We start from the raw sequence: 27,864 nt of genomic DNA on the forward strand, positions 1-27,864 counted from the left end.
TTTCCTCCGTGACGTATGGATGGATGGATGGATAGGAGCGCCCCCTTTGAAACGGGGCGGTGGCAACCGCCACCATGCTCAGACGTCCTTTTTTTATTTGTTTTCTTATTTATTTTCCTTTCTTTTTTTCCTTTAGTTTTCGTTATTTCTTTTTATCTTTTTTTTCTTTTTTCCTTTTTTGTTTTTTTTTTCAGGTGGTTTTGTGACGTCGCGTCACCACGTGACGTGACGTCACGTCACGTCGTTTGGTGGCTGCCCGGCCGCGCCCAAGGGCTGAACTCAGTGATTGCAATATGCTACGCATAAAAACAACCACATGCCGCCAGTGGGAATCGAACCCACGACCTCCGAATTATGCGTCTGGTGCTCCACCAACTGAGCTACGGCGACGGCAGTGAGATCTGCTGCTTTCCGGGGTATTTACGTTTACAAGTGACCTAAACTTGAGAGTGTTCATCAGCGCCACCCACGTTCATAAGCGGCGGATGTAGTACGTCCTGAGTTACCGCTGGTGTGACGTTAATGTCATCGAACGGTGAGGGTGCAACATAGAGTTTCTTACTATTACCTAGAGGGAAAGCTGGCGGCGCTGCACTTCAGCCACCATGGACGCTCAAAGCATCATGGGGCGGTGAGCTACTTGTTGCGGCACAGTCGTAATTTTTCGGGAACACGGAGTGGCACTACTAAGATGTTTCATTCCGAAAACGCTGTTCGTGTGTGCGCACGACGACTTTCGCGCGAACGCAGTGTGCAGAACGTATAGTAGGAAAACGCGACGACACACGACGCAAATAAAAGGTTTCACTTTTCTGAAATGCCATTAAAAACCTCTTATAATGTTTAAGCAAGAAATTATTTTTTTAAATATATTTACTTTTAAAAGTGCGCCTGTTAATTACGAATTATTAGCTTTTATAGTGTTCATTGCTTGGCCAATAGGAGAGCTAGCCATCCCTTATATTGGGCGAACTCTGCACTTAAATGCTTTTCTTCTCGTTTGTTGCAATTTACAGACAGCATATTGAACGTTAGGACATTCTTGATTATCAAATAGCGTTTATTTTTGCATTGTTTTTTGGCCAAAAGTTGAAGTTCAGCAACAAGTAGCTCACCGCCCCATGATGCTTTGAGCGCCCATGGTGGCTGAAGCGGTCTCGAGGGATCTCCATGCAAACTCCCATAGACGGGCTGCCAGCTTTCCCTCTAGGTAATAGTAAGAAACTCTATGGGGTGCAAGCTGCGTGAGAACCCTCTTATGCTTCCTATGGCATCAAGGCTGCCAGAACCGAGGCCCTCTTTAAGCAGTTAAGCAGACAAGAGCAGGGGAATGAAGGGCTCTTTATGCACATTAGAGAAGCCAACAGCCACAGAAACAAAGGGACACAGGGAATTTTTTTATATTTATTTCTTTTGTTGTGTTGATAAATGATTAGAAAAACAGTAGAAAAATCAACCACGTACTGCCGATGGGAACCGAGCCCACGACCTCCTAATTGCGCGTCCGGTGCTACAAATATATATACATATATATATAGGACCGGACGCGCAGTTCGGAGGTCGTGGGTTCGGTTCGATATATATATATATATATATATATATATATATATATATATATATATATATACAGGAAAGGGGAATGAAGGGCTCGTTATAAATATGACAGAAGCCAACAGCCACATAAACCAAGGGGCACAGGGGATTTTTTTTAATTGATTTATTTAATTTGTGGTGTTGATCAATTTAGAATATTACTGAATATGTTATCGCTTAATGCTAATTGAATAGAAAAGCAGAAGAAAAAACAACCACATGCCGCCGGTGGGATCCGAACCCACGACCTCCGAATTACGCGTCCGGTGCTCTACCTCTGAGCTACGGCGACGGCTGTCAAATCTTCTGCTTTCGGGGGTATTTATGTTTACAAGTAACCTAACCTTGAGAGTGTTCATCAGCGCCACCCACGTTCATAAGCGGCGGACGTGGAACGTCCTGAGGTACCGCAGGTGTGACGTAGAACGTCATCGAACGAAGAGGGTGTAAGCTGCGTGAGAACCCTCTTATGCTTCCTATGGCGTCAAGGCTGCCAGAACCGAGGCCCTCGATAAGCAATTAAGCAAAGAAGGGAAGGGGAATGAGGGGCTCGTTATGGCGGCATGTGGTTGTTTTTCTTCTGCTTTTTATTCAATTAGCATTAAGCGATAACATATTCAGTAATATTCTAAATTGATCAACGCCACAAATTAAATAAATCAATTAAAAAAAATCCCCTGTGCCCCTTGGTTTCTGTGGCTGTTGGCTTCTGTCATATTTATAACGAGCCCCTCAATTCCCCTTCCCTTCTTTGCTTAATTGCTTATCGAGGGCCTCGGTTCTGGCAACCTTGACGCCATAGGAAGCATAAGAGGGTTCTCACGCAGCTTCCACCCTCTTCGTTCGATGACGTTCTACGTCACACCTGCGGTACCTCAGGACGTTCCTTGTCCGCCGCTTATGAACGTGGGTGGCGCTGATGAACACTCTCAAGGTTAGGTTACTTGTAAACATAAATACCCCCGAAAGCAGAAGATTTGACAGCCGTCGCCGTAGCTCAGAGGTAGAGCACCGGACGCGTAATTCGGAGGTCGTGGGTTCGGAACCCACCGGCGGCATGTGGTTGTTTTTTCTTCTGCTTTTCTATTCAATTAGCATTAAGCGATAACATATTCAGTAATATTCTAAATTGATCAACACCACAAATTAAATAAATCAGTTAAAAAAATCCCCTGTGCCCCTTGGTTTCTGTGGCTGTTGGCTTCTGTCATATATATATATATATATATATATATATATATATATATATATATATATATATATATATATATATATATATATATATATATATATATATATGTATATATCGAGCCGAATTTTTTTTATATTCTGGATATGAAAACGCAACTTACTACATGTTCACTCGAGCAACTTCTGCCATTTTTGTATTCTCTCTATTTAACTAAATAGGTTTATTTGCTAAATTTTCATTTTGCTGTCTACTTCTCTCTTGCTAAACCTTTCATCATACTGCCACTTATCTTTACATGCACTATAGACTTCTATGAGTGTCAGTACCTTTTCTCTGGAAAATCAGGCGGCATTGTTTCTTGAATAGGTAGCGAAATTTATTCTAATATATATAGATATATATATAGATAGATAAGTATAGATCAAGCTGCTTATTTCATGGCTTATGAAACACTGCCAGCTTCAAGGCTACTGATTTTAGTTGCCATCAAGTTGGCCACTTAAGTGACAACCGTGCGCTAGCTTTGTTCTTATTATATAAAATGATGCCCTCGTGAGAATAGATAAAGTAAGTGCAACTTGCTTTGCCTGGAAGTTCATTTTGGTGGAGATCCGTGCGTGATTTTTTCTTTGCTGCGCACTCTTTTAATTGTTGTAAAATTTTGGAAGCTGCTTACAATACCACGTGGTTTAAAAGTTAGCTTTCAAAATGACTCTCATTGCTTAAATAGGCAGTTTGGATGTGTCTGTCACTATTTATCTTTTTGTAAAGAAGTAAGAGCCTTGCCAAGCAGCCTAACCACAGTTTTTTCTCTCATCCGTCATGTCCGCCTGAGCGCATGAAACGTATTATCTGAAGCTAGTTGAATTTAGATGCCGGCAAAGTCTGCATACCTTGTATCGTAACGTGGATCCAACCATGGGGAGTTTCGAACCTTGGCACCACTCTGCATTAACACACGAGAAGTGGGCGCTATGACTGTTTCAATCGGTACTGACGCAAGTGCCAGCGGGGCGAGAACCATTAGGCAGACTTATATCCTGAAGTGCGAAGCGCAGTCTCTTCAACCCACCGCTTTTGCCACGAATCTGAAAACAGCGTCTCGGCGGTTCCCACAGTGGCGACGTTTCTCCAGCGGAGACCCGGCTCCGAACAAGCCGAGGTTTGCGCCGACGTAGCAACCAACAGCCCTGCCCCTTGGGGATCCTAGAATCGATCATCTCAGCGCGGAAAGCCGTCGCTCTGCCTAGCTCGGCACGTTGCCGCGAAGTTGACTGATGAGGCCAACTGATTCAGTTCGGGCGCATTTAGGCCCATTCAAGGTAATCCGTGGTGTGCCGTGCCACCGCAACAGCGAGGACTCCGTACGTTTTTATGTTTAGTTACGTGGCTCTCAGCGAGGCTAGTTGTTAATCGGTTCGTTTTGCTCAAGAAGTCGGTAGATCTCCAGTGGCTAAGTGCGATAGCCTCGAGGCTTCAAATAGAATAGCACAAGTAATGCGGAGCGCGCATCGTGTTAGCGCTGCTCTCTGGTGTTGTTGTCCGGCGTTTACCGCACAACATCTAAGCTGTAGTGTTTCGATAGGCTGCAGAAAAACTGCAGCCGGGCTCTCTGAAGGAGCTAGTTGGTCGCCCATAATCTACTGCTGGTATGACGTCACAGCAGCAATAGCGCCACAGGTGCGCGGCGCGGCGTAACTGCAGCCGGGCTATCTGAAGGAGCGAGTTGGTCGCCAATATTCACTCCGCTAAAGGTCCAACGTAACTGCGGCCGGGTCACGCGAAGGCTTGAAAGTGCGAGTAGTATTGCTTTCGCAATAAAAGTCCTGCAATTTGGCACCGATGATTAAATCAGGATGGTGGTATCGGCCGGCGAAGATGTAACGAATATTTTCGCCACCGGAACGGTTGCAAACAAAAAGTGCATCCCTGGACAGAACAAAAAATTTTAAATGCTATTTACTTTAGGCATTTGTTGACACAAAGGGCTCGCACGCTTCTGTCCAAAACTAAATAAAAGAATCGGATGATTAGACCGTTTGAGGGCGAATTGATCCGACCGTTCATCCTTTTAGGGACGAACTGCAGAGGGATTAGCCGCTGGTACCATACGGGCTCTAGTTTTCAACCATTGAGGCATCCGTTGGAATAAGAATACCGCTGCAGCTGCGATTCACCCTAGCAACCTAGGGATCTGCAAGCGCACGTGACAGCTCGTGCAGCACGAGGGCGTTTTTTTTCTGTTTACTGTAGGAGAAACTACAACTTCCCTGAATCGGCTGGTATCTTGCATAAGTGAGTCATATTACGCGATACCACTATATCTCCTCACACTACCACCAGCACGGCCATCAGAATTATGGGAAATGCGCATACGCCATCCCTAAAGAAAAAGCAATCAATGAGGAAGTCGATCGTGACTGACATACGAGTAAACCCACTGCACCAAAGCGCACTGCACTCGAAAAAGAGGCGGTAGCTCGGCATGTCGATCCATGATGCAGATTTTTCGAAGACTAAAATAGTTGCACCAACTCTGAGCATCCCACTTCATTTTAGTGGTTTTCTGTGCTCACAAAAGTCCATAATTCTGTGCGGTGTGACCCTAACGTCAGTCTCAATGATGCGCTGTAGTATACCCCAGTAGAAGACAGCGTCACAACAAAACAAATCAACGACAAATCGCCTCTTCCTGACTTCCAACAAGATAGGCGCCAGGCTTGAAGGAAATTTTTTCTCAGTTTGATAACAATATGCAGTATGCCAGGAGATCGAACCTTGAAAAGCAGAACTGGCAAGACTGACTTCCACTAACGTGAGATGTTCCTGGATTTCATGGTGCTCGTCGCCCATCCAAATACGCCCGTACGCTAATATTTTTGCGCGCACTGCAGAGGTCCAGCGACCGTATTTGTACAGATTCATTTCCCATTTGTACTTTTAACCGTTTACCACTGAGAACTATGTAACGCCTGTTCAGCCAGCAGGCAAGCACTGTCGTTCGCCGGCTGCGGTATCGATGGCAAGCTGACTAATGTCAAAAAGGGAATGGAACACGAGAAAAGAATGCTCACAAAATACCTTCATTGATGATCGAAATTGAATGTTGCCAGGCTTCTGAGAGAGTATTTAAGTTCGGCTGATAGAAATGCGTAAAAAAAAAGAAATTGCTTAAAAACTGAAGCGAATACACGGCAGCTGAATGCAGGGCGTTTCGCCTAAGACTTTCTACAATTTTTAAAAATGGATTTTTTGAGTCAGAAAGGCGCTTTTTTCGGCATAACATTGTCAGCAGTGTAATACATCAGAAGTTTGAAGTTTGAAGTTTATTTCCATTTCAGTAAGAAATGAGGGACCCGAGACAAAAAGTGAACGTTAATTCACTTGACGGCGCTCGGGCCCCATTACATGACAAGACAGCGAGGTGTCGGTAGTAACTAACAGTTCTACGAGTACATTTACAGACATTGTAGCTTTTACTACACATAGTTCAGTTTTTGTGTGTATTAAAGGCAAAGGCACAATGTGAAGGATAAACATGATCAGCAAATAACAGCAATTGTGAATAGTAGCAAACCCAAAAAATACAAAAAAGACATAGGAGGAACACACTGCAGGAAACCAGAAAAAATTACATTTGTGAGAGAAAGAATGAATGTATTGTTTTCTTATTAACATTTTCAATATTAACATTACTTTGGCGAAAATAGTTTAACAGAGTGGGGAGAGTATGTGCGAGCATTTGCTGGCCAAACGTCGTTCGTACGAAAGGTACCGTCCAGTTATGAGCAGAGCGCGAAGGATATGTTCGTGTAAGTGTTGTTAAACTGGCGATAGACAGTACTGCACTCTCAGAGGTAGTTATGTGCTGTTTGTAGCGAACTGCTAAGTTATACGAGTAGAGATAGTGTACTGACATTACTTTAATATTCTTAAAAAGCGGCGCGGTATGAGTGCAGTAGTCTTTCCCAGCTATATGGCGAATAGCCTTTTTTTTTGTAGTGTATATATTCGATTTAAATTTGTTTGTGTAGTTGTACCCCATACAAGGAAACAATAATTTAGTTGAGACAAGAATAACGAGTTATAAATTTGTAGCTTAATTTTCGGCGGTAGGAAGAAATGGAGTTTTGCTAAAGTAACTACTGTTTTTTCCAGGCGTGAAGTTATTTCATTTATGTGCCTATCCCAGGACATATTTTTGTGAAAATAAATGCCTAGGGTTTTCATTTCATCAACAACTTCGATAGGAGCATGGCCAAAAATTAGGTTAGGATTTGAGGGCATGATAGGCATTGGAGACTGCCTTGTGGAAAAAAACACGGCTTTTGTTTTGGTTACATTTATCTCCAGTGAATTCAATTTGCTTCAAGCGTTTAAATTATCTAATGACTGATTTATGTTATTTACAAGCTGGCTGTGATTATTGTTTCGAAATAAAAGTGTTGTGTCATCAGCATATATTATATATTCTGGCCTTGTACTAATGTTTACAATGTCATTGACATAAAAATTAAACAATAGGGGCCCTAGGGTGCTTCCTTGAGGCACGCCTGTAGTAACACGCTGAGAAGAAGAAAGATTTTCGCCAATTACGACTCTTTGTGTGTGATGCTCCAGGTACGAACGTATTAAGTCCAAGGTTATACCTCGAATTCCATATGTTCCTAACTTTTTAGTAGAGTCTGATGATTTAAACGGTGGAATGCTTTGGAGTAGTCCATGTATACACCAGCGACCATCTCTTTGTTTTCAAAGCCTTTCAGGATAAATTCTTTCTGTGCCAGGAGGGCCAGTTCAGAGGATCGGCCTCTACGAAAACCGTATTGGGCGGAATTTATTAGATTACATTTTTCTGCAAACTTAATGATTCTAGATTGTCTTAATTTTTCTAAGGCCTTAGAAAAAACAGGTAGGATAGATATCGGAGTGTAATTCGACAAGTTGTTTTATCACCCCCCTTGTACAGAACGACTACTTTTGATGCCTGCATTTTGTGAGGACACTTTCCTCTGGAAAGAACCAAATTATATATAAATTATATATAAGAACACACCTGAGACAGGCTAACTGGCAGGCTGGTTAAATAGAATAGAATAATTAACTTTTAACTTTTTAAGTATAGCTGTTAGGCTCCTTAATTACTGAGAGGCGTGTAGCCTGGCGTAAGTAAGTCCATACCAGTTTTTAGAATTTCGGTAACGTGGTTACTCTCGGAATTGTAGCCCAACAAATTTTGGCTAGACCGCTCCAAAATACATGCGCTTTCGAGACGCTTGCACGCAAAGAAAACTCTCCAGTGCACCTAACTAGTCGAAATAGCTAAAATTTGTTGGGCCACAGAGCCGAGGGTAACCGCGTTTTCAGAATTCTAAAAACTGATATGGATATTACTTAAGGCGGGCTGCGCGCCTCTCAATAATTAAGGAGACTCTCAGACCTTTCCTTTATTTATTAAAGACTCTCTCTTTCTCTCTCAGTAATAGCAGGAAGTTATCTATTAAGTATAAGTTAACCAGCCTGCTATTTAGCCCCTCTTAGCTGTATTCTGATTTACCTCACCGCGAGAAATATCACGTTGAAAACAGCGCTCTTCTAATTCAAAAAGCCTACTTTTTAAAAATTGTGTACAGTCTTAGGTGGAACACCATGTATACCAATCAAAAGAAAACAAAGTTCGTGTACAGTTACATACTAACGCGTGCGCGATCAACATCGCACGTGGGCATGCACCACGCTTTTTCTCCCCGATTTCTGTCCACACGCAACGGACTTGGTGTCGTGGCATTATTCACATCTCTCTCTCTCTCTCTTCTCCTCAGGGCTCCTCAGTCAGCAGTGAATGAAAGCCCTGGGAGCCTTTATAAAGCAGCAGTAATCGCAGTAGTAAGTGCGGCGCTTTCGGCTCACAGCCGGCCATTCTCTGAGCCAAGAGTGGCCGATATGCGGGCCAAGTACGCAAAAGCTCATTGTGAAAACCTTGGGCGTGCTTTCTTACGTCGCTCCTGACGTACTAGGCCTTTGTCTTCATGGTCTAAAAAGCACTTCGCGTAGAAACAGTCACTCGCTCAATGCGGTAAACTTAACCGCTTTCTTATTTTCCCTAAGTGCACACACAGTCTTAGCGCCATACGTAGGAGAGCAAGCGGAAGTAAATTGAAGTGCTCGCGATCTTCACTCAACCAAAACCCACGTCGGCGCTTTCAAGCATACGCACTTTCCCGCACTTCCACATCTCCCTTTCCTGATTTATATGAACGGAATCGTTTTATATATAGTAACAGTCCACTATAGCAATCAATATATTAGCAGATCTCGCCTTATTTTTGGCTATTAACGCTTCTTCTATCATCAAAAACGTTCCCTACTCGTTTTCGATGGCAGCCTCAACTACTCGATGCAAGCCATGGACCAACCTTAAAAGAAATATTTCGCTACGCATCGAAGAATGGACCATTACTAGCAATATTTTCGTAACAATGGCCTTCAATATTACAAAGCGGCCTCACAATTAAAATTGATGTCCAAGAATACTGGACGAGTGCCGTCGCCGTCACTTTTGAGAGCTGTGTTTATACCGGCGACCTTTCGCAATGCGTGCATGCTCTGTGTATAAACTTGCTCGGTTTCCTGCGTACCATGCCAAACCCATGGATACGTCGACGAAGACGCAGTATTCCGAATGAGTTTTGTAGTTGGAGCTGCGTGCTAGGCTGCAGACTGCGACTACGCCAAGTTACGCAAGCATAAAAAGTGAGTGCATACAACATGAGTTATTCTTGAAGCGCCCCATGCATCGTTTTATCCCCGCCGGACGCCGCGGCCGAGCACTGAGCCAAGAGAGGCTGCTCAGCAGATGACTCTGCCTGCATCCTTTCTCGTCCCATTCACAAAGCCCCGTAAGACGGGCTAGGCTTGGAATCATAAACAAACCGCAATACGAACAGACTGCGGCCAGGAACTGCCTTGTGCCTCGGAGAAGCGCTCCAGCTGCGTCGCAATATGAGCTGGTGCAGGCGGCTGCGGTCGAAGAAACAAAAGAAAGAACCAAGTACAGTAGTTGCGTGTCTTCGCCAGTATAAAACAAAATCCTGCAGCCACACGGGAAAAAGAGGAAGTACAAGCGGCGAGTAGTTCTTGCGGATGGTTCTTGGTTTTTTATTTTGATTAAAAAGAAAGAGCGGGCAGCTGAGAACTCTTTTGACGTGTGCGGCGCAAGGAGCCAAATGCGCCATAAACGTGCCGGCGAAGCGCGCTATGGTCGCATATGCAGCAATTCTCCACTATAGGTTATGAATACGAGCGTTTATTCTTTGTTATTTCTTGTATTGAGTCTCCTGGGGCAGAGTTAATATGAATGAATGGATTAACGAAAAATAAAAGGAGGGAAAAAACAAGTCATGAAAAACGTAAGAAGACTGCAAACGCGGTGGTTAGGTAAACGTTTTTGAACCAACCCGTACCAAAATGAAGCAAAGGTTGTTTTCGTAAGTTTATTCAATAATATATAAGTACTGCCACCACCACACACTAATATCAGCAGAAATGAACAGATGTAATTGATTATACAACAGCAACAACAGGAAATACATTGGATACAGGTTAATACAATGGGAATTCGAAGAAATACATCAGATTGACGGTCGGCTGGACAAAATAACGTGCAAAGCACAGAAAAGCCTCATACACCCATCAACATCACTTGGACAATGCATAATAATTTAGCGCAATAATTATTGCTCACCCTTTAAATAAGAACAACGGTAATGCCGATGCGCAAAAAAAGTTGTTTCATGGCTGAAAACAATTTTGTACCCCAAAAGGCAACTGTAAGAGGCGAAAGCTCTAGCGCTTTCGTCAGAAAAAAACAAACAAAAGCCTAATAATTAGTAGTGCGCTATCGCATCATGAATATGCGTATTCCACTCAAAATCATTCTAAATCTATAGCCCTAACTACTGAGATAGCTAGTAACTTCAGATAGGAAAGTATTGTTAATATTGCAACACGTATCCAAAGACCATTTTGTTGCGTGTTATTTCCATAAAACGTTTCCCCAATGTTAATTACTATTTTCCATTCATCACAAAAAAAATTTTCGCAATGCCCCTTCAACAGCGACTACTGGGATTAACAGTTAAAATAAGAGTGCAGAACGTTTTGAAACAAGCAGACGTTTTGCATGAGTGCAGTCTGCATGACGCTTTCTCTTTAATTCGAGCACCATGCAAAATTTGATTTATATCCTGAGCTTTTTTTTATCCATGAAGATTTTTCTTTTAAAATGCGCAAAAAAATTTCTCGCTGTGACCAAAAAATACATAACTATTTTTCTGCGTATGCGCATCTTTGTATTAGTCCGCAATATTGCAGTGTGGAATTGAAGGACGCAGACACCGAAGGTAAGTGGAATTTGTTTTTTTTTTTTAAGTTCGGTATTGGGATCATCGTTCAAGACTTATAGCGTAAAAGTTATCCGCGCCAAACAATCTGACGACGCAGCCAAACCTGCGAATTGCACCCGAAGGAGCATGGCCTCATTTTATGGAGGGAGGGGGCTGGAGACATATGGAATGGCTCAAGCATAACGCAGGTTCTCTTGCACGTCGGGCCAGCGTCTCGCTTTTGACATTCGTGATTTGCGTCGAGTGGCACCGAAAGACGAGACGCCGACGAGACACCCGTTAAACGCTGCTTTTTGCTTTCCTCGTCTTGAAATGGGCTTATGCCGGTTCAGGTGCCGCGTTTGGTTTTGGTATTGCCTCGTTCCACGCGTTCAATTTCACTGTCGATATCTTGAACCACGATGTTGTTTAAAACTTTAAGGACGGGGCTCATATTCGATGCCCGTAGCCTTCAATTCTACAATGAAATCTTGGGGTGAAAATGAAAAAATTAATAATACAATTACTTTCAATGACTTTGTCCTTGTCCTGTAATTTCACTCTCTCATGGACATAATCACCTATATTCACAAATCACAGCGTCGTATATTTAAAAGAAAAGTAATGAAAATGAAATTCTAAATTTAAAGGAAATTAAAAGATAATTCTGCCTTACCTGAGAAACAAACAGTATACAGGAAACTGAAAAGGACCCCATGTAGAATCCTGGGCTACTCCAGAATCCACCATTACTGCTTTGGAAAAACTATCCTGAAAATAAACAAATCGTTGTGCTTGGGTTAGGTAGGCGGAGGTTAATGGCATTAATTGGTGATTTCTGAATGCCTTGTTCAATTTAAAATGATTTACTGTGTGAAACTTTCACAAGTGGTTCTGAAGAATCCATAAATTTTGGGTCAAATTTATCTGAATTTCCAAACAGCGGATGGTTTCAATTATCTATGTACACGCCAAGAAACCATTTTCGAAACCATGCTGATGTTAAGCTAGCAAATTGTTTTTCAGGAAACCAGCTTTCGATTATCCGTAATGTGCTCGAATAACTTGGAGGTTGTTGAAGCTGAAAAAAATGTGGCATTGGTTGTCAATGTTGGCCTTGTTGTAGTGCAACAGTTTTGTTCCGGCCGCCAGTTTGAGTAGTTACACCAGCTTCCACTGTTTTAGTAAAAGGAGGAGGGGGGGGGGGGCAATTGGCCCTTACTCGGGATCCACCCTCTCTGCTCGAGGCGCTGAGGTGGTTTCGGCAGCTCTTCGCGTCCAGTAGCAACACAGCAGCGCCAGCGGCCAGAAAAGGTTTCAGCCAGGGTCGATCCTGTAGGGATTGGAATCCCCAGCAGAGTCAGCGGCATACTCTCTGTAGAATTATGTGCGGACCGCGCTGCTCACGGTGCCCACCGCCAGGGTGGGTGGTGGCAGGGTGGTGACGGAATGGACTCGTGCGAATCTCGCAATAAAAAGGCGGCGTAAATTAAAAACTAAAAATTATGAAGCCCTAGGATCTGTCTAGCCCGAGGGCACCCTGTCTCGGAGGTTTGGAGATTCCGACAAACGTCACTGGACAAGAAAATGCGCTTGGAGGCCGAGGGCCGACTATTAGGCGAACAGCGAGTGCTCGCCCTATACCGAGGCCACGAAAGAAACTCGATGCTATTGGGATCAGTTACCAAATTCCACGATGTCGCAAATCCCGCTCTAACTCCCATAACCGAAGCTTGACGACCAGAATCATTTTCTATGGACCAAAACACTACCGGCTACTTCCCAGGGGAAATTATAGCCTCCCCGGGCCCACTGCAACGACTATGTGCCGCTATACTAGCATTTTTCCCACCCAATTATTCTGCATCTGCATTTTTGGGTGTGAGAAATCCAGATTTCCCACTCTACGTTGACACCTATTCCATTACAACTTGGATTAAACCCGCGGCACGTTAATAGTGCGGGAGAGACCTTTTCTTGCTAATTTATCCATGCCTCGATTAGAATCTGTTTTGGTGAAGTTCCTATCCAACAACTCTATGCCATGGAAAAAGATTACGGTGTAAACTAACTTTTCGACGTATATCCTGTTCTGTTATGCACACATTTTTGCTTAACAATCTCTGTTGGCGCTTTGAAAAAGTAAAGCTGTGCAGCAGTTTTGAATCAATAAATAGCGCTGTAATATTTGGTGTCGTGATGATAATGAATTAATCGTATTACTTACTACCGAAGCTTTCTCTTCTATCGAGACTGGATTTTCAACTCGAAAGGACATGCCCTTTTTTGTTTTTTTCAGTGCGAGTAAAAATGTAAAACTGCATCACATCGCTTCAAGCGATAGCCGTAGTTTATGGCTCTCGTCCGACGGGCCTGTCAATGGCAGTGTGCGTGGTGGGCTCTGGTACAAGAAGATTTAGGCCTGAAAATTGCGGAACTGTGCATAGCGAGACCAGTTCCCCGGTTGTTTAGTTGTCACGAGCCGAAAAAAACGGCTTTACTAATCGAAACATGCTTGATTTCTTAATGCGCGGCAACGCGGAAGACCACAGCCTATTGACGAGGCTTCTTTAAGCGCCCCTCTCGTTGTGCTGTTCCTTTTAGTCCACGGACAAGATAAAAAAAGCTGGCTCTTCATAAACCCAGAGGTACCATTCCTAAAAGCGGGTAGTCAAGAATCCGGTTCACAATACATCTCTTAGCCCTAGACTATTAGGTCACGCGTTACGCGTGGGGAGCGCATGGAATGTGCGCATTATGCTCTGATGATTTCTAGGGTACTCTATCCAATTAAACATAGCAGAAATGTAGTTTAAAAATTAATGCGCGCAATTATCCACATGTTAGCTGCGCATTCTGTTGCTTGGAACCTCTGTCGATGGAATGTAGGAACATTTTACACTAAAAATGAGCCGTCATAATGTGAAAATAAAATGATCATAGTGCACCCTTTGAGCACTTGATATTTCCGTCAAGTTTATCAGAGGATGCCATGGGCTTATAAAGTTGGATTTGTCTTACTAACACCACAGATTTACCAGACAAGTCCAGGATTCATGGGCATCAGTTGTAGTTGTGGGGCAAATGTTTGATATTTTAAGGTACTGCTATGGAAATATCAAATGGAATGATTATGTAAATAAGAACTTTCGTGACAAAGACGAAGATGAACGTGCCCTTCAGCAGTGTCCCTAGCACCGTGTGTGTCGATGCTAGACCTGGATGATCTCGGGACTGTTTTCGCCGCTGCTCCCGTCGTCCCAGTTCCTTTAAATAAACCACCGCCTTACAGCTCATCTTTCCGATGGGTAGCAAAATCTTTCTTTTGAAGTTTGTCCGTCATTCCTATTTATTGGTTAAGACTCGCATAGGAAACTAGTTGTGAACGTTTTTGACGAAAGCAAAAACAGGCAATCCTGGAGAGGGAGATCAGCGCATATATTACTACTTATAGTGGAATATTACGATATATGTAAAAGTTGCCTTAATAAACAACTTCTCGCTGAAAAATGTGTTTGTCCAGAATTTCTGGAAATGCGGCTCGGTATGCTATTCTCTTGGTAGAACGAAAAATGGCTGGCGGTTCAGCTTGCTAAGCACGAAATATTGTGCAAAAGCACAGTTTTTTTTTTTGCAGATGGACACCACCGCCACGTACCTGAAAGCGCGATTTAGGTATCCACTGACCAAAGGAGCAAGTAATGCGCTTCTTCAACTTTTTCATCATCAATGCCAATTTACCCAATGCACACCGGAGGCCTATGTTTCAATGCCCTGTTTCTTTCACAACGTTGTCCACGCCAACGCCTACAGTGCACATCTCTCTCCCGCCACCTAGCTCAAAGCGCGAATATTAGTTTGATAGCAGTATTAGTTGATGGAGAAGGCGATGTGCAATGCGCAGTGCGTGATTGTGCTGCAGTTCAACACGAGGCGTGATCGGCTGCGGTGGTGTCCTAGTGCTTTTCGCGCAGTGGCCAGCGAAGCTGATCTGTTCGTGCCGCCGCGGGTTCGAATCAACAAACATCGCAAGATCTTGCTTAGGATTTACGTATAGGAATACTGTTTTCGCACTCAAAAGCGTACCCTACTTTCTGAGCTCCTATCATGGCGCCGGAAAATCTACACCAGCTGGCTAGCAATAGCAGTGAATTCAGGAGCGAGAATGTCGGGCACGCATGTAAGCCAGCTAAATGTGTGAAAAGCAAGAATTACAACGGAGGTAGGTTGGATGGCAGCCTGTGAGAAAAATAAGGAAGGAAATAGATTGCAGGCTGATGAGGCTCTCGTGAAGGATTCATTGCACTGTAATCTCAGTCGCCAGTGCAGCCCATAAATGAAAAGGGGCAAAAGCTAGATCTACCAGCGACTGTGACAATCAACAACAGTACAATTAGGTGCACTCCAGAAGGAGAACCTCTCGCAGAGCACTCTGATTACCTCTTTACTGCGCCTATTACGCGAGCTCCAGACCCTGTTCTTTGCTCCAATTCATCCTTTGCAGCTCAGATCGCGTTCTCCTTGCTTTGATTTTCACTTCTCGTCTGGAACACTACCGCTTACCTGCGCTCCACATCATATTACGTGGCCCAATTCCAGCTGTCTTTCGTCTCACCAGCTGGACGATGTCATCGGTATCAACGTTGTGGACTAGTGATAAAGGACCCACCTCTTGAAGTACGGTGTTTTGACCGCACTTCCACCGCGAACCGACTTGCTTTCAGCAATTGCTGCAACTAAAACCACTTTTGTATTACGTTTCTTGATGCCCTGTTTCGATACGTCAGTGGTGCGCATGTAAATTTAATTTCCAGTGTGCTTCGCGCTAACCTGCTCTTTGAAAAGTCTGTCAGCTTCCCTGTTTGGCTGCACAATTGAGTATTCACAAATTTCTGCTTTACTATTTAGTGATATCGGTTTAATCACGTTCCTTCTTACGCAGGCTCGGTCAAACGCACTCAAACCTCAACCACATTGTGCTATAAATTTCTTTTTCTTGACCTGAGATCGCCGCAACTACGTGGAGGAGGCGAATGTACTTGCGCTGTACTAGAATGGCCTGGCCGGACCTGCAACGTACTTTTTAAAGCATAAAATTTTCTTTTCTCAGTGATGAGCCGTGGAAAATGTCCTGATTTCGTCACTCAGTGATTTTTTTTTCTTTTTATTCCACCACCCTAGAAGCACCTCGCCATAATGAGGAGGAGACTATCTCCATCAGCGGCACAGCACCCTAAGTTTGGGGTTTGCATTGCAGTTTCCAGGCGCGAAAACGGGCAAACCTGCCTTGCAAGATTGGATAACGCGGCTCCGACTGCTAACCATTCTTAGCCTAAAACCAGTTTGTCAGGTTCCATCTTCAATTTTTAGACATAATTTATGATCACAGAAAAGTTGACATTTGTTTAACTCTTGGCTCTATTCGCCCTGCCAAAATACAAATTTTCTCGCTTCGCAAACGTGGCAGGCACAGCGCATCGGCTCAGCCACATGGCGTGCCGAGTATTGTAGAAGCGGCTGTTAGAGGCTACATGCTATCTGCTATATGCTCGAAATTACGCAACATACGGAGTGTGTGTGTGTTTTTGTTTTTTTAAAGTGGAAGATTTCTGTTTTTAAGCTGCAAGAGATACGTAGGTGCGGTCTCTGAAGATAGACTGCGCAGCAAAGCGGACGTTATCTATGCAATAGCAATAAATATTTAGACGCTTAACTGACAAAAATAACTAATCAATCTTTAATTTTTCACTTCAGGGGTAAAGATTAAATTACAAAACAAAAGGCCGTCAAGATCGAAGTTGAGTTCGGTTTTTAAGTTTTATTTATCGGCAATGTGGTTCGATATATCGAACGTCAAAAATGCGCAGTTTCATGTTCGTGAGTTGGCTTTTTCGCGTCGCACATTTAGAAATGATGTCGCTGCGAGTAGCATCATCGCCGAAATCACATTAACTGCGTCTACGTTATAAAATACACAAACAGCGTCTGTATTTGCTGCATTTTAAATGAGAACTACTCAATATTATAAATGTTATACGCGGGAAACCAAGTCAACAGGCTTTTTGATTAGTATTTTTGCCATTCGTTATTTCAAACCGAATGCCGATAAAGAATACAAAGTTTTAGCTGAGCGGGTTTGCGCGCTCGCTCCGCTCCGCTCAGCGAGCTAGCCGGAGCGCTACTGCGCATGCGCGAAACGCTCAGGCGGGAACGCGCGAGCGGAATGGCTCCTCGGCCCCCTCCCTCCACGTTCCCCTCCCCTTTCCCCTGGTCCCCAAGAGTGATACCACTAACTGGCCAACATACATCGGAACCAGTATCCCCTCCCGCAGAATAATTCATAGTAACCACCACCACCTCCTCGGCCCCGCTCCCGCGCGAGCCAAGCGGAGCCCGGAGCGGAGCGACCAGGCGGCGTCGCGCAAAGCCTTCTGGGCTCGCGCTAGCCGAACCAAACGTAAACATTCAGCATGGCAGCCGCCAGCTCTACTTCTGTGACAACAGGAGCGGCTCTTACAGGACACTTTTCGGTATGGCGGACAGGTTGCAGGTGGTGTCGGATAATTTGCTAACGCGACTCAATCACGATCCACGCTCGCACGCGCATAGGGTGAATACACACGCTAGACAGCGCTACTCATTCGTACACACGCACGCTGAGAGGTGTGGCTTGCGTGATCTTGAATTGGATCGCGCAGTGGCAGATTATTAATTTTTCGTAAATCGAAAACTTCACTTCAAAGCACCGCTGTCACCAAAAAGCATACAGCAAACGTAAACAGCTATTATTTATTTATTCACACATAAATCACAGATTGTTACTTATAACTATTTTCTGGCAAGTCCAGTTACCACCACTAAGGGGCCCAATGAGGCGCCTCGCTTGAGCGGACGGGAAGACCATGAGGAGAAGCAGCGCTTAAACTCTATTCTTGCGCAACGCTCTGCTGTGGCTCCGCTGGGAACTGCGAGCGGAGCGGACAGTAAACCTGCTGTGGTAAAACTCTCTAATATTTAAAGACGGAGCTCATCTTTGACGTTGACCACCTTCAAGTTCCTAACATAAACTTGCCCTCTACAATCAAAAATAAAAAGTGCATTAGTTAACTTAGTTAATTAACTGTCTAATTATTGAGCTCTAAAACATACTGTCGGGGACTGAAGTTTCCAGGGCGCAAGAGCTGCAACTAAAACTATAACTTTGTTATAATTCGACAATGTTACTTCACCTTGTAGGGATGAAAGTAGCACTCGCGAGCTTTATCGCGTGTGAATAAAATCTGGAGACTGCCGAAAAACATGGCACATATACTCCAAAATCACTTTTGCGCGCTCTGGAGACTTTTGTGCCCGATAGTACATAATACGCGTCTTGATGTCCGCGTGCACAAACTGCATTGACGTATCTCCACAGCTTTTAAAATAACATCCTGCAAAGGCTAAAAATGCACCCTGTATATTTAATGATAGGCATCCAAATGGACCGAAGTACACTGACAAGGTTCCAACATAAAATCGTCGATTCTTTATTTTTTACACATATCAAGTTGTTTCTTTGATCAGTATGTATTTTTTTTTTCAATTTTAGAAAGTAAGCTTCCTCATATGTAATACATCAGAACAAGCATTGAATACCCTTTAATGAAAATCCTGCATAGGATCTTGAAGGGAAGCTGAAATGCTTTTTTGGGAATTCGAGCTGATTCAACGGCTGCAAAGTGCGAAGCTCCTAGGTGAATCATGCCAAGTAGTTTTGCGCCAGCCTTTAAAATGGCTATGTAATCACCGATTAAAACAGCGACGATGTACAAAATTCTCCTCACTGCATCAGAGTAATGCGAAGAAACTTGTGATGACGTCATTATTGCCCAAACTTCACTGCCGCTGCCTTCGCCTGCTGCCGTGCGTTGTCTGTCGTCGCCACTGCGATTCGTTCGCTTTACATTCGGTGGCATTGGTTTTCATCCTTTAGGCAACCGTTTGTTCACAGTAAATGGAGTGTCGCCGTACATGACGTCATCTTTGCTGCACCCGCCCTGCACTGTGCGCTGTGGAGAAGCCTAAACGCCAGCGTGGCTTCATTAATCGATAACATCCCTATTTGAAGTCTAGCACAAAAAGGCTTCGCATTCTTTACCTGCAAGTTTCGCACATTCAACCCAATTAAGCTCGTCGAATTCTAAAACCTTTTCAGTGGCCCTTTCAAAAACCTTTTTTCCAGCTATTTAGGCTTTATGAAAAGCTTGGAAAGGTAGGGTAAGTTTTCTTTCTTTTTTTCTGAAAAAAATGGATTGGTTTGGTTTATGGGGATTTAACGTCCAAGAACGACTCAGGTTGTGAGGGACGCCGTAGTAAAGGGCTCAAGAAATTTCGACCACCTGCGGTTCTTTAACACGCACTGACATCGCACAATATATGGGCCTCTAGAATTTCGCCTCCATCGAAATTCGACCGCTGCGGCCGGGATCGAACCCGCGTCTTTCGGGTCAGCAGCCGAGTGCCATAACCACCGATCCACCGCGCCGGTTTCCAGAAAAAATGATATTCTTCGCAGCGGCGAGAGTAATTTAGCGTGCTGCTCATTTCCATGCACAATTCTGTCCTGGAAGTGGTAGGGGTCTACTAAAAAACAGATTTTAGGTTATCCGTCATAAGAGTTTGCAATAATATCAGCGCACATTATTGATTATGCCCGCCTTTCATGGTGTAATGCTTTTCGACTTGAAGATTTTCCTCTAAACTCGAATACGAACACCATTCATCTTTGTCACGAGGAAGCAACACAAATGAAGTTCAGATTATAAATGGGGACCAGATCCACGAGGTTCACGGTGTGGGGATCTGACCATGCTCCTGCATCGCCATCGAAGACCAAACCCCTTAACGGAATCCACGTTTGAGGGGCACTGCGCGACCAAGTGGTTGAAGCTACCGTTGATAATCAGCTCTGGGTGCCAAACGTAGCATTTAATTCATTCGTTAAAACTTAGCACCCCTGTCTGGTTGCTTCTGAAGTTCATTCCACCGTTGTCTTGCTCTCCACAAGCACGGCTCAGCGGACTTCCGCTCAACTTTTGGTGCACCTCAGATTCCTTTTTCTGCATTTTGTCGTTTCGGCTTTGACTTCAGTTCTCTCCCTTTTCCTCGTTTCCTACATTTGTGCCCTCAAACGCGAGGAAGAGACGCTCCACTTCTCCCCGAAGTTCCGCGCTATATGTTCGTTCGATAGCCTGCCATACATCACGGTATTGTGATTTTTTTTTCGTTGTATACGAGTCGCTCGGTACTGCTTCCATAGAGCTGCCAGAGCTTCTTGCGTGGCTGCCGGTTCGCTTCGGTTGGGTTCCTCAAGAGTTTCACGCATCCAACCAGCGTTCAGCTTTCAATCTTGTGATTATGACGTCCGCTTATCCCTTATCTGCTGGCGCACAACTTTCAATGGCAGCTTGCGTGCGCAGGGTTCTTCTATACTTAGAAGTTGGCGCCATTGCTCCACGTTGCCTCCTTACTCTTGCATTTTGAGCGCGCTCTACTCTCTCTTCTTGCCGCTTCTCAAATTGGCTCAGTGCAAACGCGTGATGCATCTTGCGGGTCAACTAATTTTTAGCTTTTTCGAAAAATATCAAACCTTCAGCGCAACGGAAGACACTGCAGCGTCGTAGCCAGCTGCATGAACGATGGTCCAGTTATTGGAATAAGATTTTACGTGCAAACCTGTTAATCTCTGAGGTGCGAAATAATGGCGAAGCTTTCCGTTTTTCTGTCAGATCTGACAAGTTTCGGTAATTTTCAGTGCGCTGACATGCAACAATGGAAAGGGAAGTTTGTGGAGAGAACCGACAGTAAAATCGGAGAGTTTTAGCCTTCTAAGCATAGAGGAATAAACAAGCTTTCGTGCGGAGTGGTGACACGCCCCGCACGTGCCAACACCTGACTCTGCTGCTTCAATCGATTTTTAAGGGCGTATACTTGAGCGCAATTGTGGGTGGCGGTTGCTGCGGTGTTAAAGGAAGGTAGGATTAGCCTGATATGACGATATCGCCTATTGATCAACCTGTGTTGTATAGGCTATACGAGGTCTATCTCTGAAAACAGCATGAATAATTTGGCTTGTTAGTACGCAATAATTACGAGAACAGCAACATGAAATAACGAATGGCCATAAAAGGTCTCGTCCTGGAACATTCACCTCTGGTCTCTCGTTATTTAGCGCTGCTATGCCTACCACGAGATATGCCTCCCACCACAGCCATGTAAGTGCAACGTCATCCCAGAATTTCAAAGTAGTATTGCTGCAGCACGCCTTTTAGATAGTGTACCCTGAGAAAACCCAACAGAAATGACGCTGCCCACTTAAATACTTCCTCTCCTCGGGTTTGAAGCTCATCTCGAAATCATGAGCATAACAGGAGAAAATGTACTGGACATCACCCAAACGGCAGACTTCAAGTACAGAAGTGACACAGCACAATGAATCTTATGCAGCCATGCCAGCGTGTAGGCGGAGTCGATGCACTACCGATGCAAGATAGAAGCTTTCTCTCGTGGTAAAGCCCTTGTGTCACAAGGAAGGTGCGAAGGTGGCCGAAAACAAATGCTGTGCCACAAGCTACTGCGCAAAATAATCGCCTTTCGTAACTCTGACTCACTGTACGCGCGACCGAACTTTTTGGGCAAGACAGTCTACCGCTGTGCGACCAGCGACTGCTATGTGAGCCACTTGAAGCGTACAGCAGTAACTTTATGTTTCAGTTTCCTTAACCAGGTTAACGATCGAAGGGTAAACTTATACAAGGGAATCCCGCATGGAGAGGCGTAAGTAGTGACTTGCAGTGGCAACCATGACACACTCACATTCGCAGAGAAAGATCCGCTTAAGTGACATTGAAGATTTGACAAGCAGAAGCAGAGGATTTGACAGCCGTCGCCGTAGCTCAGAAGTAGAGCACTGGACACGTAATTCGGAGGTCGTGGGTTCGGATCCCACCGGCGGCATGTGGTTGTTTTTTCTTCTGCTTTTCGAATCAATTAGCGTTAAGCGATAACATATTCAGTAATATTCTAAATTGATCAACACCACAAAATAAATAAATTAAAAATCCCCTGTGCCCCTTGGTTTCTGTGGCTGTTGGCTTCTTTCATATTTATAAAGAGCCCCTCATACCCCATCACTTGTTTGCTTAATTGCTTAGCGAGGGCCTCGGTCCTGGCAGCCTTGACGCCATAGGAAGCATAAGAGGGTTCTCACACAGCTTCCACCCTCGCCGTTCGATGACGTTCTACGTCACACCAGCGGTAACTCAGGACGTTCTACAACCGCCGCTTACGAACGTGGGTGGCGCTGATGAACACTCTCAAGGTTAGGCAAACAAGTGAAGGGGTATGAGGGGCTCGTTATAAATATGAAAGAAGCCAACAGCCACATAAACCAAGGGGCACATGTGATTTTTAATTTATTTATTTACTTTGTGGTGTTGATCAATTTAGAATATTACTGAATATGTTATCGCTTAAACCTAATTGATGAGAAAAGCAGAAGAAAAAACAACCACTGCCGCCGGTGGGATTCGAACCCACGACCTCCGAATTACGCGTCCGGTGCTCTACCTCTGAGCTACGGTGACGGCTGTCAAATCTTCTGCTTTCGGGGGTATTTATGTTTACAAGTAACCTAACCTTGAGAGTGTTCATCAGCGCCACCCACGTTCATAAGCGGCGGACGTAGAACGTCCTGAGTAGCCGCAGGTGTGACGTAGAACGTCATCGAACGGAGAGGGTGGAAGCTGCGTGAGAACCCTCTTATGCTTCCTATGGCGTCAAGGCTGCCAGAACCGAGGCCCTCGCTAAGCAATTAAGCAAACAAGTGAAGGGGTATGAGGGGCTCGTTATAAATTTGAAAGAAGCCAACAGCCACAGAAACCAAGGGGCACAGGGGATTTGACCGCCGTCGCCGTAGCTCAGAGGTAGAGCACCGGACGCGTAATTCGGAGGTCGTGGGTTCGGATCCCACCGGTGGCAGTGGTTGTTTTTTCTTCTGCTTTTCTCATCAATTAGCTTTAAGCGATAACATATTCAGTAATATTCTAAATTGATCAACACCACAAAATAAATAAATTAAAAATCCCCTGTGCCCCTTGGTTTCTGTGGCTGTTGGCTTCTTTCATATTTATAAAGAGCCCCTCATACCCCATCACTTGTTTGCTTAATTGCTTAGCGAGGGCCTCGGTTCTGGCAGCCTTGACGCCATAGGAAGCATAAGAGGGTTCTCACGCAGCTTCCACCCTCTCCGTTCGATAACGTTCTACGTCAGACCTGCGGCTACTCAGGACGTTCTACGTCCGCCGCTTATGAACGTGGGTGGCGCTGATGAACACTCTCAAGATTAGGTTACTTGTAAACATAAATACCCCCGAAAGCAGAAGATTTGACAGCCGTCGCCGTAGCTCAGAGGTAGAGCACCGGATGCGTAATTCGGAGGTCGTAGGTTCGGATCCCACCGGCGGCAGTGGTTGTTTTTTCTTCTGTTTTTCTCATCAATTAGCGTTAAGCGATAACATATTAAGTAATATTCTAAATTGATCAACACCACAAAATAAATAAATAAATTAAAAGTCCCCTGTGCCCCTTGGTTTCTGTGGCTGTTGGCTTCTTTCACTCTCAAGGTTAGGTTATTTGTAAACATAAAAACCCTCGAAAGCAGAAGATTTGACAGCCGTCGCCGTAGCTCAGAGGTAGAGCTCCGGACGCGTTATTCGGAGGTCGTGGGTTCGGATCCCACCGGCGGCATGTGGTTGTTTTTTCTTCTGCTTTTCTAATCAATTAGCTTTAAGCTATAACATATTCAGTAATATTCTAAATTGATCAACACCACAAATAAATAAATTAATTTAAAGAAAATAAATCCCCTGTGTCTTTCGGTTTCTGTGGCTGTTGGCTTCACTCATATTGAAATTACCAGATTTTCCCACTGTGTGAATTCGCCCTGCTCGAGATATACCGAGGCTAGCGGTCAAAAACGGCGAAGTTCATTATTAATCAGTTTTGTTCCACGAGTCTCAGTGCACACTTGCAGCTATCTCCGTAGTGGCTGTCGAGATGCTCGAGTACTAGGTATACGAGTATTGCTGTCCCCGTAGGTGTGAACCGTTTCGAGCGGAAACTAGAGATGTCTCGGCGGCAGTTTGCTTTTAAACTTATATTGTCTGACGGTTTTGATAACACTTGTTCTGTGCAGAAGGCCACCGAACTGCGCGAACGGCGCGAAGGGCCCTTGTCTGCTCTTTCGCTGCCTCGGTGCCTACAGTCAGCCTCTCTTTCCTCTCTACTACTACGCGATTCAGGTGCCTTCTCGGAATACGACAACACGATTCCTTCATAACGTCCTCTTCCCCTTTCTCCTCCTCGCTTGGCAGCGGGCACGTTTTTCCAGACGCATGCGTCGAAAACTGCGCCCACGCCACCTTGTTAAGGCGAAAGCCTTTAATGCCTCGTCGTTGTCGACAGAAGGTTTTCAGCAGAAGCTTGTCAGCAGAGGTGTCACGCTTTTGACGGGTGTCGACCGACATATGCGAGACAGTTGCTGCGTTATTTCCTTTCCTCAAATACAATTTTCATTGTCTTCATTACGGCCCTTCTTTCTTCTTTCACTCCCACTTCCTCCCCTCCTGTACGGTGCGGTTCTGGTGTCCGCCGAGATTACAGAGAATTACTGCGCCATTTCCTTTCCTCAAAAAGAGCTGCGTTCAAAGGGCAAGGCATCGTGCCGAACGGGTGGTGGCGTTCCATGGACTCCCTGGCAGCGCTACAACACGCTGTCGCGTTCCACTCCTAAAGGCGAAAGCTTATGCACCACTGATTAACAGTTAATTAGTATTTAGCCAGTAACCACTGATTAGCAAGTAATTGGTAATTTGTCATTGCTTAGTAATTAGCGAATAATTATGCGTGACGTCATCCATGATGACGTCACCAGTGCCACAGAGGTAGGCAAAGTGGTGCGGAACACGCTTTCGCCTCTACGCACTTTAGACAGTCAAAGTGCTACGTGATTTTTTTTTATACCGATGCGTACACGCCTGGCAATGCAACTTTTGATAATTGTTCAACCACGATCATGCACACGCTGTTTTCTTGTGTTCAGGGAAGAAAATTCTAGACAACCATTGAAGATGCTGCTTCATCACTAGCTGAGGCTTGCTTCCGTGCGCCCAACGAGCGAATGGGTGACGGCACGCACACAGGACGTGGGCGTGTGATCGAGTAACGAGCCAGGACAAAACTATATTGCATTATAGTGAGTATTGCGTTGTGCTAGATCAGGGAATCGCCTGAGCTCTGGGGGAGGCTCGAAAGTTCAGTCTACCCCTGATCTGCACTTGTGGCGACGCCGTACTTTGTGAAGTTGAGTCAACTTATCTCAGAAAGGTAGAGCTGCAAGAGGAAATTTTGCTGCATATCTATTCGCCGAAAGTAAGTGAGAGCATGAAATACTTTGCAGTAGCAGCGTAGCGTATTGTAGGACTGGCCCTAGATGCGGCTCACCTCAGTTTTTGAGACAGTCTCAGCCAGGTGGCGTGTTCAGCTACCTTCCCGTGTTTGAGCGTGACAGCAAGAAGCAGCCGCTGCCGATGAGTCGAGTGTTTCTGGGTTTGCGCGTCAAGCCCGCGTTGCGATGCAGATTTTGCAGACGAATGCCGGCTTTAGATCCACGCGTCCCACTAAATTTCAGGTTTGACGAAAAAAGAATGGCACCGACCAAAAAAGAAAGATGGAATGACGTTTCGGCTCCCACACGGGAGTCTTTTTTGGTCGGTGCCATTCTTTTTCCGTCATGTACCATCCCGACCAGACGGGCTTCCGTCAAACTCTTGACTTCAAATAAATTTCAGGTTTCTTCTTCGGTTCTGTGCGCAACGCTGACTCTTCTCATCAGTGACGACAACGAGCTTCACATTCAATCACAAGACATAACATCAACATATGTAGGCAGAGTAAATACTGATATATACAAAAACGTGGTAGTAAGCCCGCTGACCAAATGCTGGAAGCTCTCAGGGCTCACCCGTCCGAAGGGGATTTCACTGCAGCTCATGGCTGACTTTCAGATAGCGGGCATCACCACTCACAGTGTGCCCCCATATCGCAATTCCGACGTGCCCATCTCCAGCCTGTGTCCGGCGACGAGACATCCCCGCCGCGACACCTCTCCACGCAGGCCATCTTCCGGTGTTCGAAATGGATCCGGAGGGGTCAGCGTGGCAGGACAAAAGAGCTCGCGCCGAAAGTCTGAAGAGCTCTCCTCTGTGGCTCTTGTACTACATACGGCGCTATGTGACGCGGCTCTTTGAAGTGGTTTCCGGAACATGCGACCCGCTTCGCGCCAGCAATTGGGCGTCGAGCGAGCTAATGGGTTCGCGCCGGTGTGCAGTCGAATCAGGTTCGGTTAGTTTTTGAATTTTTTCCCCTTGTTTGTGAGCACCCTTAGAGCCGAAATTGGCGTTGGTTTCGGCTGCAGGTCTGCCTTCAGTTTCGGCATCCGTTTCGCCGTGAATTCGGCGATAGATTGAGCTCAGTTTGCCGAGAACGGTAGCGAAATGTATTTGACGCTTTTAAAAAAAGCCGTTTCCAAACACTTAAACTGTTCTCGGAATCATGCAAGTTTGAAAACAGGAGTGAGGTCGAGTTAAGTGGCTTTTATTTGTTATTTATTTCAAAACTAATTAAATTTTTTTGTATTTAAAAACTAAGACGAGTCATTTTGCACGCAACGCGATTATTGTGGTGCGGCGAAACTGCAAAACCTTCGGGGTGTAGCGCGTTGCACCGGCATTACACTGGTTGTCCTCTTTACGGGAGTACAGTTTTGGGAGCTAAAGGTTCCCGCGCTTGAAATTTGCGCAGAAAATCTGCAATGTGTGGCAGTATTTTGCGGCCCATCAGATAATTTTCCGGGAGCAGCGCTATTGTCGAGGAGTTTTTTTAAAACTCCGATGCGCGTTTCGGTGCTCCTTCAGGTCGCCATAAAGTGACGAAACGCTTCGGACCCTTCCTACTCAGTGCAAGGTTTGCAAAAGGTGTAATTTGCTAACATCAGAAATTTTTCTTCGGGCTATGCTACAAGTGAACGCCGTAGTCTGAAAGTGACGTATTTTCTTTAAAATAGTAACGGTTTTAATTATTCCTATTCTCCAGGGATTGTGAAATACTGGAACATATAGTTTTAAAGACATCTCTAAGAACATTTTTCTCTTATTTTCCCGACTACGGGCAGCACTTAAGCGCTTTCTTCTTTTTGTTCAACGAGCTTATTCCGCGTTTTCTTTCTTTTACTGCCGGAATTTTGTGTTTTTTCAACTTCTAGTGGTTTTCCTTTTCTTCCCATTTGTGTTTCGTATTAGTTGTTTCTTCTCCTTACTAAAAATATTTTCTGTGATTGTAGTATGGATAAACAAGCAAACGAAATAAATGCGAAGACCAAGTCACGCAACATTTTTTTTTGAGAGGGACAATCAAGGCCGCCTCCTTCTATCTAACCATATGTGGGGTGGCTCCAGCATTCGCCCCTTGTACGGAATTCCCGACTGTGAGAGCCCTGCTTCATAAAGCCTCTTAGGGCATGTAAACGCTGCTATAAGATGAGTAATTTTAGCCACAACTTGCTGATATTGCGTGTTAACTCAGAACAATTAAATCCTG

Source organism: Amblyomma mixtum, chromosome 3 (genome assembly GCF_055824585.1).
Source record: "Amblyomma mixtum isolate Tamu chromosome 3, ASM5582458v1, whole genome shotgun sequence".
In the NCBI taxonomy this organism is placed as follows: Eukaryota; Metazoa; Arthropoda; class Arachnida; order Ixodida; family Ixodidae; genus Amblyomma; species Amblyomma mixtum.